We start from the raw sequence: 8,876 nt of genomic DNA, 5'->3' as shown, positions 1-8,876 counted from the left end.
CCCCAAGCCGACCCTCTATCCATTGAGCCAAACAGGTTTCGGCAAGAAAAGGGTATTTTTAAGGGAGCAATTATAAGAATGAAGCAGGGAACCTAAGATGGATGAGGAGGGAAGTGAAGAAATGTAAGATGTGCAAAAATTGTTGGATGGATATAATTGAATAAAATGACAAGTCCTCTCTATGGTCTATATGACCTGGCCCCCAATACTCTCATGTCCCCTTGCTCACTAAGCACAGTCACACTTTATTCCTTTGGGGCTATTGTTTTTGTTGCTTCAATAAACCAAGCTCACCCCTGCTTGAGGACTTTGACTTTCAATTTCAACCCACTTACCAGGGTCATTACACTGCTGGCTTCTTTTCATTCTTTAGGTCTCAGCATAAAAATCGCTTCTTCAGAGAGAAATCTCATCTAATGGTTACCCCCCAAAAAAACAAAACAAAACAAAACAAAAAAAAACAACAACCCACAAACTACTCTATTGGCTGTTCTTCATATTTCTTAACACTATCTTAAATTATTTTGTTTATTTATGTCCTCAACAAAACCATGGGAGAACAGGTATCTTATCTTTCTTGATCTATGTTTTCCCAGCATCTTAAACCAGCGTTTTTAGTCTTTTCACCTCATAGCACATACCGACTAATTACTAAAATTCTGTGGCACATCAAACAATATATTTTTGCTAATCTGGCACAAAAAAAAGTGTAATTTTGATTCATTCACACCAGATGGTTATTGTTGTGTTGACTGTTGTGATTTTTTAGTTGACAATCTAAGGGAAATGAGGTCAGTGCCCCTGACTAAAGAGTCAGGTATGGCATGTTTTGAACATTCTTGTGTCCCACTAGTTGAAAATTGCTGTCCTAATCAGTAACTCGGCCATAGGGGACCATCATAAAAACTACGAATGAATGGGTGAATACAGAGAAATAAAGACACGGAATAGCTGGCATCCTGCCTGAGACAAACAGTACAAAGCACCGAGCACAAGGAAACGCCAGTTGGACAGTAACTGAGACCACTCTGCGATGAATTAAAGAAGGCATGAACTTTAGCACTGTCCCTACTTCGTTCTTTTTGTCACTATCTAACCAAATCTGTTTCTCATGATCTATGAGCGTTTATAAAAATGCAAGTAATTTCTTTAAAAGTTTCCACCGTTCAATATTGATTTTCTTTATTTATTAACACGACACTATTATTCCTCTGTTCATGCTTTGGATTGTGCGTGTGTGACCTTATTTTGCGTGGTTTCTGTATTTCTGGGATGGCTCCTTATTTTGTTTTCTGACAAGTTTTTACAAACGCTTGCTGGATGGTGCTAGGCTGCTCTCTTTCTTGAGCCAAGTGACACAATAGAAGGAAACCAATGACAGGTGTGAACATCTGAATCTCAAATCAGGTTTGATGCCCTGAGTGCAGAGCTGCTGGACTGGATTTTGAAATCAAAGACTGACATTCAGGCCACAGAGATAAAAGAATATAAGAAGATGCAAGAGACTTCAGAAATGAAAAAGAAGTTGAAGGTAAAACATAAAACAGAAGTACACTAGTGAATAAAATATTTCATCAGGATAGATTTACTTTGGCATAAATGTGGGAGGGGACCCAAATGCTTCCTGTAGAATAAATGTAGCCATAACGCAGCTTTTAGAACATTCTAGTAAATTTTGAATCGATTCAAGCTGACTGGCATCAGATCCCTGTGTGGAAGAGAAATTGTTTCCCTTCCTCCTTAACCACTGAGTTGTGTAGGAAGGAACATTTCCTTCCTAAGGGGATCTAAATATTATTTATATTTTTAGCTTGATTAAATCTTTTTTTTTTAATATAAATTATTGATTTTTCACAGAGAGGAAGGGAGAAGGACAGAGAGCAGAGCTAGAAATGTCCATGAGAGAGAAACACCGACCAGCTGCCTCTTGCACACCCCCTACTGGCATTGATTCGATCTTTAAAAAAAAAAAATTAAATTCTTTATTGTTTAAAATATTACATGGGTCTCCCTTTTCCCCCATTGACCTCTCCCCGGCCACTCCCACCCCCCTCTTGATTAGGTCTTAATCTGCTACCTAATAATTTGTGACTGTGTGTGTGCGGAAGACGCTTTGCTTTCTGCAGCAAACTATAGTAGTACCTCCTTATGCACAGTTATCTGCAATCAACTGCAGTCCAAGAATATTAAATGGGAATTCCAGAAATAAACAGTCCAGAAGTTTTAAGTTGCATGCCATTCTGAGCAGCACTGTCCTGCTTCGCCCCACCTGGGGCGTGAATCCCACCTTTGTTCAGTGTATCCTCATTGTATAGGCTACCCTCTGTCAGTCATTTGGTAGCTGCCTTCATTATCAGATCGACTGTTGAGGTATCACTGCTTATGTGCAAATAAGGCTGTTATTTTACTTACTAATGGCCCCAAAGCACAAGAGTTGTGATGCTGGCAGTTCAGATATGTGAAAAGAAAAGGTGGGTACAGTGCAATAGGGTATTTTGAGAGAGAGGGAGACCACATTTGCATAATTTTTATTACAATGTATCGTTATAATTATTCTATTTTATTAGTAATATCTTGTTAATTCCTTATTGTGCCTCCCTACAAGTTTTTGTTGTGCTATTTTAGACACAATTTGAGTAGTTGATACCAATTGGGACTTGAGGAGAGGGGAAAATTTCAAATACTGGGTGTGCATGTATGTGTATGTGTATGTGTATATATATGTGTATGTATTCTCGTGATCTTGTTCAGCCCTTTTTTAGAGGTTGTGGAGTTTGTCTTCATAACCTGTTAGTAGGCACAACGAGAATGTAAAACCATAGAGACGTAAATATTAAAATTAAACCATTTTAAAACACAAAAATCCAAAATGCTTTAGTTTGGATCCTAAAGTATGTTGGAATTATTTATAAATTATGTATGAATTTATGTTGATGATTGAAGTTTGCAATACATTCTAGACTTAATGTAATACCAACAAAAAATACTGTGACTCAAATTATTTTGGCCTCTTTTTATTTATTTAAAAAAATAATTTTTATTGATTTCAGAGAGGAAGGGAGAGGGAGAGGGATGTTGAAACATCAATGATGAGAGAGAATCATTGATCATCTACCTCCTGCATGCCCCCTACTGGGGACTGAGCCTGCAACCCAAGCATGTACCCTTGACCACAATTAAACCTGGGACCCTTCAGTTCACAGGCCGACATGCTATCCACTGCGCCAACCAGTGAGGGCTGTTTCTTTTTCTTGTTAATTAATTTTTGTTCAGTGATCTCTGTCTGAGCACATTCAGTTCGCTGGATGCAAACCCTTATTTTATTATTTTTAAAATATATTTTTATTGATTTTTTACAGAGAGGAAGGGAGAGAGATAGCTAGAAATGTCGATGAGAGAGAAACACGACCAGCTGCCTCGTGCACACCCCCTACTGGGGATGTGCCTGCAACCAAGATACATGCCCCTGACCTGAATCGAACCTGGGACCTTTCAATCCGCAGACCGATGCTCTACCACTGAGCCAAACCGGTTTCGGCGCAAACCCTTATTTTTATGGTGTGGCATATGTGGAGGCTATATATATGTAAATAGATAGATATTCTGGATCTAAACCACTAATTTTATTAATTTCCTCTTTTAGAAAAATATATATTTTATTGATTTCTTACAGAAAGGAAGAGAGAGAGAGAGACAGAGAGTTAGAAACATCGATGAGAGAGAATCATCAATCAGCTGCCTCTTTCACACCCCCTACTGGGGATGTGCCCGCAACCAAGGTACATGCCCTTGACTGGAATCGAACCTGGGTCTGCAGGTGGACGCTCTATCCACTGAGCCAAACCGGTTTCGGCCTTATTTCCTCTTGATAGAAACTTGTAATTGTAGTGTAAACATTTTTTTTTTTTTAAGAAACCCAAGTTTTTTTTATTGTTTGTTTGAACATACCTTTTAAAATTAAACATCTCTGGTGCTCTGGAAGGTGGCCTGCAGTTGCCTAGTTGTGTATGGTAGCATCCTCTTAGGTAAACTGAGTGACACCTAAAGGGAATGTGGGAGGGACTTTAAACACTAACACTTAAAGAGCTTCAACATTATTCGCAGAAGAAAGTTTTACAATATTCTTATATTGAGACGTTGTTTCCAGGGAATAGAAAGAGAACAGACAGAAAGAAGACCCAGACTAGATGAATTAAACAAAACTGGACAATCCTTTTGGAGCAAATGGGAAAAGGTGAGACCCTTGATTTTTTTTTTAATGTGTTTTTAGATGGTGGCATTGCATCACATTTACAGTTTGACAAATCAAATATATGTTTTGATACTCTAACCATCTTTGCTAGAAGAGTGGTTTTCAGAAACTTTTTTGTCAGCAAAATATGTATATATTTTTTAATGAAATCTTATGCAGAGGCTGATTTATCAAACTGATAAAAGCAAAGTCGTTCTGCTTTTAGACAGGATCAGGGAACCTAAAACTCGGATACCTCAGCAAAACAGTTACATTCTACTGCATAGATTTTAAAATCTCCTCCTTTGGGATTATATGTTGGGAAATTTATGTGAAGGGAGGAGACAGGGGAGGTTGTAAAAGAAAATTTTGCTTTGGCAACATCAGAGAGATAAAGTTACTTTAAGGTATGAATTTTGTGACCTAATATATGCGTTTTAAATTTCATAAGAAACCTTTTATATTTTGCATTACCATTATTTTGAGCTTTGGTAGGACTGGAAATGCATTCATTATAGAACCCTAATTCTATTTATTTCATATCTGTTATTAAATTTTTTTTTAGGATGGGGTGGGAAGCTGAGAAATAGGGGCATTGATCCAGGGTTTATATGTTCTGGGTTTAATTTTATCATTTTTTTTTAAGGTGTTTGCTTTTTGTTAGTGAGAGAATGAAAATGATTTTTTTAAAATTTCCCCACTGTTGTTCCATGTTAGCTATTATTATAATTTTACAGCATTGCATATTATTTCTCCACATGTGGTTAGTGCTGATAATCCTGCTGCTGCTATAAAACCAGGAATGATCAGCAGAAATGAAAGCACAATTGGGTGATCCTCTCTGTTTCTCCTTCTCCTCCCCTAGAAAACTGAAATAAGTCCTAGAACACTGGTAATTAATAAGAGGGTGTGTGTGTGAGTGTGTGTGTGTGTGTGTGTTATAGGGTGTAATCTGGCTATAGTCTACCTAGGTAAGGAGGCAGGTAAATAATTCAGTTCAATTAGAAAAGCATATTCAAATAATCATGTCACTGGCTTCCTCAAACTATTCCATCAAAAATCCTACCATAATGAATTCTGATAGGACTTTTCTGGCTAATGTATTTGAATTAAGTTTTGTGATAGCTCATATAGCATATTGAGGTTTTAAAATAATGGTTTTGCTGTTCTACCTGGTAGTGTTGGTTTTGCTTATCAGGTTCCTAGGGTTCTACCTGGTAGTGTTGGTTTTGCTTCTCAGGCTCCTAGGGTTTCTCAATAAATGTATTAGAGTCGTGGGGCATTTGGATAGGCATTTGGCTTTACGAATTGACGCTCATTATGCCTGGCAAAGTATGTAAGCCTGATGGTCCCGTGTTCTGTAAACCTTTTTCTTGATTGCAACAGTGTAGTCACTGAACAGCATAAAGTCAAATGAGAATAAATGGCAAGAATATGTTCTATTTTATTCTTCTTAGGTTAAGTAGTAAAATGAGAAGCTATTGATGTGGCTTTAATTAGTCCTCTAAGAGTTGGGTGATTTATAGAGGTAGAAAAGTCATTATTTTGGGTCTCTGGGAGCAAAACCATTATTTTAAAAAACAATGTGTAGTTTTCCTCTTTTTTTTTTTATGATGCAACTTGTGCTTTCCTTGATATTGGTCTGACCTATATTACCTCAAGCTTGGAGGAGGGAGATTTACATTTTGAGAATTGGTTTGAAGAGGCAACATAAATGGATGATGAAGTACTGTCAGTGAATAAACAAAGGAATTGGAGAAGTTGCTTCGGCTTCCCTAGAACCCAACGTGAGCACCCATTGCCTGTTTTTTAACTGAGCAGCGATACTTTTTCATCTCAAGACTGTTTACCTGCTCGATGTTCTTTCTTGTTTAGCACAAAGTGCTGACATGAAAATGAAGTGGTTGGAGTTATTCTTTTGCCCACTTACAATAGAAACGACCAGGTGGAAGCACAGCCTGAGTTTCCGTCGCTCAGTTAGTTTGTCAGGAAGATGTTAATGTGTTTTGCTTATGACCCCCGTTAACAGGGATAACTGAACTAGGGCTATGGCAGTGGTCGGCAAACTCATTAGTCAACAGAGTGTGGCTCACAAGCCACAGTTTGCTGACCATTGGGCTATGGTATGAATATTTTGCTTAGGTTTAATTATTATTCGGTTACCTGTATGACAGCCAGTGAACTTCAGCCACTGACATGGGTGATGTATTCAAATCATGTCCTGTATGCATTTCTAATTTTCAGTGGATACCAGGTGTTATAGGAATTTTTGAAATTGCATCATTTGTGGGTTAGAAGTGAACTTTCATGGTTCTTGCCTTTTTTCCCTTATTGCTCTCATTACCCCAGATTTCAATGGTACATATTTATAAAGTATAATTGTCTTCATTGGCCTCCTATCTTCCCAACATACATGCTCTCCTGTGCAGATTTCTCATACTTTTTCATAGTACTTAGGGTTTTTATATGACAAAAGCTGTTATTATATATAATTTGATTATTTCTATGAACATTCCTAACTCTCAAAAATGTGAGATAAACCCTAGCAGGGTTGGCTCAGTGGATTGAGCATTGGCCTGCAAACTGAAGGGTCTCAGGTTCAATTCTGGTCAAGGTCACATGCCTGGGTTGTGGGTTCGATCCTGAGGGGGGGGGGGGCACGCAAGAGGCAGGTAATCAATGATTCTCATTATTGATATTTCTATCTCTCTCTCCTTCTTCCTCCCTGAAATCAATAAAAAAAAAAGTAGACAAGCAAAATTATATGTAATTCCTGGGGATATAATGTATCAAAATAAATAAGTAAAGCTCTTGGGATATTCCCACTTAAAAATAAGTATAAGGTGCCAGTAATAAACATAATGGCATTTTTTCTGATGTATTTCTGAAGTAGATAATATTACTGCTGCATTGATGTTTTGGTATTTGCTGGTCTGTGTGTGGCGTGCCGGGCAGACTTGCTGATGCTCGTGGGTCTGGCTGCTGGTTGACTGTCTCTACACTTTCCCAGGTTGCTCCCAGCACTGAGATTTCTTGCTATTCATTTTGCTATTCCTATGACACTGTGGTTTGGTCACCAAAGACTTAAGCTGCCTCCTGGTTTTTGTAGCCAGCTGCCCCTTTTCTGTTAACAGAGTGTCTACTTTCTGATGTCAGAGCCCCAGACACCTCCAGACAGTCTGTTTTATTTCCCTGGCTTAGGCTAGCAGCTAGCAGAATGCCAGGATGCCAAGGATGCAAATACACCTTGTATAGGAAAGGCAGTGGCTGAGGTTCTAAGCTCCAGTGATGGTCCTTTTGTGATAGTCACACCACTCCTGAAACACCATTTCAAGCTCCCCCTCTCTCAGTTTGGTCAACGAATTGAGCAGTTATTTCTAGCAGCAGCAGCAGCAGCAGCAGCATTATTATCATTATTATAGCATCATTATAGTTTATATTTTATATTTACTTATTTTATTTCATGACTATATATTTTTTGTTTTGTTAAAAGGGATTATGGAATGATCATTATATGTGAGATTACCTCATTATTTTGAGTATGTTATTTATAACAAATTCCAAACCAGTTTTGTCATAATATATGAAGTGTTTGCTTATTTTTCATGCCTGTATAGAAGGTCTTCCGACTGAAGATACAAAGCATATCCTAAGAAGGTATTATCAGAATGGAAGAATGTATCTCAGCATTTGGAGGATCTGGCAAGAAAGATTCAGCTCCAGGAAGATATAAACACTTACTTTAGGCAACTCGAGGAGCTTGACAGGACCATAAAGACACAAGGAGGAGTGGCTAAAACATGCCCCCTCTTCAGCATCCCCCCCAGCAGGCCTTACGGAGTGCGAAGGTAAAGAGACACCATCCATCCGGGATGTGAAAGAATTCTGTGCCCAGTCCTGTATTGAAAGGAATGCTCCTTGTTTCAGGACCGTTAGGTTAATTCTGCTCTGATCAGCTTTCTGTGAGGACGTTCATCCTCCAGTGAGTGATGTGACCTGATTTCTCTCCTCCACAGCGGGAACTGACGAATCTCCTTGGCCTCCACCCCAGAATGGAAATGGTGCGTGCCAGCTGCGCAGCCCTCAGGTCTAGGCCTTCTGCCCCCGACTTTGTCCAGCAGGGCTTTGAACGCCTCCTGGGCCGCTACCAGTCCGTGCAGCAGGATTTAGAGGATCCTCAGCATCAGCTGGAGAACGGTAAACGTGCTGTCTCCTCTGTGCCTCCCTGTTCGCCCTAATTTAAAAATGCCTCCCAGTGTTTGGACCTTGAGCACGTTTGCCTGTTTTGTAGGACATGCCCTCTGTTTTCCTCTGTGCCTGCTACTGTTCCAGGTCAGAAAGCATATCCAGGCTATTTCCTGGATTCACAATTGTTTGTGAAAATGCAAACAGCTTTCACCTGCTGTAAAATCTTGTGGTAATGGGGACTAGTGACTTTAAGGCTTTTATTAAAGGGTGCTGTTTCTCCCTTTCCTTTCAGGAGGTCGGTCAATAACATTATTAAGGGCTAAAAAGAATGGTAAACTTACTTCCATTTGCTCAAGATGGTTCAAGTTTTAACAGTGCCATCTTCTTTTTTTAAAAGAAATCATGTTCCTGTTTTTACTTTTAGAATAAACCTGGTTTTGGCAAGTTAACCATTAAA

The 8,876-nt window shown here is 38.9% G+C and overlaps 1 long non-coding RNA gene across 1 annotated transcript; it reads left to right on the top strand.

Moving 5' to 3' along the window:
• The first annotated feature begins 1,399 nt into the window (after nucleotides 1-1,399).
• Nucleotides 1,400-8,419, top strand: LOC311625104. Its single transcript, XR_014795433.1, has 4 exons — nucleotides 1,400-1,531; nucleotides 4,148-4,234; nucleotides 7,849-8,079; nucleotides 8,248-8,419. It is a non-coding gene; the product is annotated as an uncharacterized lncRNA (long non-coding RNA).
• Nucleotides 8,420-8,876: the final 457 nt, after the last annotated feature.

Source organism: Pipistrellus hanaki (assembly GCF_964339955.1).
Source record: "Pipistrellus hanaki genome assembly, chromosome: 6".
Classification (NCBI taxonomy): domain Eukaryota; kingdom Metazoa; phylum Chordata; class Mammalia; order Chiroptera; family Vespertilionidae; genus Pipistrellus; species Pipistrellus hanaki.
This window is presented reverse-complemented; position numbering and strand designations above follow the sequence as displayed.